The sequence below is a fragment of the Neovison vison genome, chromosome 6 (genome assembly GCF_020171115.1).
Source record: "Neovison vison isolate M4711 chromosome 6, ASM_NN_V1, whole genome shotgun sequence".
Lineage (NCBI taxonomy): Eukaryota > Metazoa > Chordata > Mammalia > Carnivora > Mustelidae > Neogale > Neogale vison.
The window spans coordinates 141,967,155-141,970,787 of NC_058096.1; the positions used below are offsets into that span (position 1 = coordinate 141,967,155).

Here is a 3,633-nt window from a genome sequence, read left to right on the forward strand (position 1 = left end):
TACATTTCTACATTCTTATTAATGATAATATTAATGTATGTCAAATCAACATTTTATGAGAGGCAGTTATTAAGAAGAAAACTTTCAATTAATGCAAAAAGATTTAAATAGACCTAATGATAATGAGTTGCATTTATAAAAGGAAATTCTCTTTAATGAAAACTGACATTAGTTTCTTACATACCTTGATCTAGTGGTGTTATACTTATAAGCTTAGATGTGGTTCAAGTGCTGGGAAAACTGAGTTCTGAGTTCAGAGTGCAATCTCCCTATATTGTAAGAATTTTAGTAATACGCTATGCTAGTTCAGATCTGGTTTAGCAGATAATCACATGTGGTACAATGCACTGTGTTATGCTAAGCCACTGTGTGGCTAAGCCACAGAACTTCCTAGGCATGTAAGAAGTCATACTTTATTCAATCTGCAGTGTTCTGCACTGCACTATAAGCAACATTGGACAGGGAGGCGATTTTCTATTATTTGACTGGGGTGGGTGGAATAATTTTAATTGCTAAGAAATTGCATTTTCATTGTAAAGCAATTCAAGTTATAGCAGATTCATAATGCAGCTATTGTAAAAATGACATTTCAGTGACATTTCTGTGAGAAGAACATGGTGATTTTGCAAATGACATGGTGAGGGCATAGCAGTTTTGCGAATAACACATTTTCACAATACGTGTGCTGGGAGCATAAATAATGATGATGGCAATAATATTAATAATAATGGCATTCCATGAGGGAAAACCTTTTATCACTGCAATTCTGAAGTTCTTTAACTCACACCTATCCACTTTAAACTCCACTCAAATAATTGCTCTTGACTCTTTTTGATGGAAGGGAACAGAGGAACCAAGTGGTTGCCCAACTCTGTAACAAATTAATGGCAAACATAGAATGAGAACTCTATTTTCTTTTAAAAAGTCTTTGGGGATGACTCACCAGAATGAGTATCATACAGGTACTGGAAATGATATTGTTCTGATTTTATTGTAAATGTATTTCCATCGGTTCCTTAGGTAGGTTGTAGGTGAGTAATTATCATCTTCTCTTTTCATGTGCATAAAAGAAAATATAGCATTGTTTTATTTCAGGATAAACTGAGTTGCTCATTTCAAATATGTTTATAAAATATTCTAATAAGTTAAACAGGTAAGCTGCTTTTGTTAGCCTGAGGACATAGTATTCCCACAGTAGATATGTCATCACCATTTTATTTTCACAATGTCATTATCATGTCATTAATATAGAAATTTCTCATCTTTTCCTCTACATATATTTTAAGAGAAAAATAGTTCCTTAGCAACTATATTTTCAGTGATGGGAAAACGGAGTTGGAGTGATGGTTGCCAGAGAGCCATGTGGTCAGCATTCTGTCATGAGGGTCACCAACATAATTTATTAACCACATTATAAGCCAGAGAAAAAATTTTACCTTTTGGCCAAATGCCCTGGCTACTTGTTTTGTTGATGTGGTCTCAAAGTGTATGAATGAAATGGCTTAAAACTTAAGAATCTGGAGTCACAGCTTAATTACATGCTATTGGTACTTTGTATTTAGTGGACACCTTGTATTTAATCAATACCTTGTATTTAGGTTAGATTTATTGTATTTAGCCTAAGGCAAAACATGATGAAACTTAAGTTCTTTCCCAGGCTTGAAGGGGGTAAGGTTTAGTGGCAAGAGCAATGTTCAGAAATCCCAGTTTTGATCCATTTGAAAGTTACTTGCCCATAACCAACCATTAACTGTGTTATGCATCATGTTGGCATTGGAAGCATAATATGAATGTCATTTTATCATTATGCCTGGTCTTTTGGAAGGGTGGCGAGGCTTAGTAAAATTTAGAAGAAAGAAATTTTTTTAAAGATCTCTCTTTGCTTTTCAAACCACTTGCTGCCTTATAAATCCAATTTTCTTTCCTGGGCAAAGAATATATGATTCCTAGCTAATTCCATTACTGATTTGTTGCTACACTGAATATCAGAGAGCTAATGATTTCTTCTGTTTCAGAGGCTATGATTTACATCTTGTTTGGATCACTTGGTCCCGTGATGTCAAGCCTTCAATCAGAACTCTATGGTCTGACTTCCTCATTTTCACAGTGTATACAGAGTGTCTCCTACATTCTGCCAACACAGGGCTGCCATGACTCTTGTCAGTCTTCACTCAAATGACTAAATGGCAAGGTGTATCAGTGTCTGTTAGAACTACAGTACAGATTTGCTGTAAAACATTGACATTGTAAATCTGCAAAGGAGGCATCACTATGTCAATAACAATAAGTAAGTAATAGTAGCCATTTCTCTCTCATTGCTTCAGCCAAGAAGGACACTGTTACAGAGCCAACATGGGAAAGATCTGTCTGTGCTTTATTCCAGTTTTTGCAAGAGTCATTTGCAAAACGAAAGGAAGTCTAAGAAAGTATATTCAGATATTTCTAGGTAAACACTCAGTATGGCCAGCCAAAACCCAGAGTGGAACCAGAGTTGTCTGGAGCTTGGTTGAGAAAAATTTCAAGTGCTCGCTTCGGCAGCACATATACTAAAATTGGAACGATACAGAGAAGATTAGCATGGCCCCTGCGCAAGGAGAAAAATTTCAAAAATTAACACTATGTAACAATTCCACCTAACCGCAGCGTGGTTGTTAAAGTCACTGATGATAAGTAATGGATAAGATAAAATAAGTCAAACCTCATTGAAAACTTCTGTTCCACTTCTAGTTAGAGAAAAAGAAATGAAACACACATCTGTGTCTTCAGGACAACTGGCATTGTCAGTCTCTTCAAATGATATAGTGAAGAAGGTCTGTCAAATTGCATTCCTGACCTCAGTGGAGACAAAAATCTCTTCACAGCCTTGACCATGAGCTGGTGCTTGTAGAATATAAAACCACCTTCTGAAGTGTTGCTGTGGGAGATTCCTGGCATAGCAACTGTTTGCCCTAACCCACTCCCTCCCCATCCAGGGATGCTCTGCAGAAATGGCAGTTATTCAATCACACTTTCTCTTGGAAGGGATGCTCAATAACATCTAGTTCAGACATTGTATACCTAGTTTTGTTTTTGTTGTTGTTTTTTTTAAAAGATTTTATTTATTCATTTGACAGACAGAGATCACAAGTAGGCAGAGAGGCAGGCAGAGAGAGGAAGGGAAGCAGGTTCCCAGCTGAGCAGAGAACCCAACGCAGGGCTCGATCCCAGGACCCTGGGATCATGACCCGAGCCGAAGACAGAGGCTTTAATCCACTGAGCCACCCAGGCGCCCCTGTATACATAGTTTTGATTAATCATAAATGTTAGTAAAAGCATCTCAAGCCCCACAAAGAAGGCTGAGAGCTCAGTGTGAGTCCCACTCCCACTCTTGAATACAGCAGTTCTAATCCTTACCTAATATTTTGTCTGTAAAAAGGGTCCTACTGCTAACTTTCATGAACAATTTCTTTAATTTTGCCCATCATTTCACGCAGAACTAGATAAGCAAGAGGTGGGATTTACCCAAGCACAGGGCCATGTTAACTAAATTCAGGTGATTAATAATACAGGAATAATTTTGCTGAATAGGGAGAGAAATAATACATATTGGACAGAACTAGGTAACTGGAGAATTAATTGGATAGTAACAGAAAA

The 3,633-nt window shown here is 37.1% G+C and overlaps 1 non-coding gene across 1 annotated transcript; it reads left to right on the forward strand.

The window, feature by feature from the left end:
* The first annotated feature begins 2,522 nt into the window (after positions 1 to 2,522).
* Positions 2,523 to 2,629, forward strand: LOC122910985. The gene has a single exon (XR_006385333.1). It is a non-coding gene; the product is annotated as a U6 spliceosomal RNA (small nuclear RNA).
* The last annotated feature ends 1,004 nt before the right edge of the window (positions 2,630 to 3,633 follow it).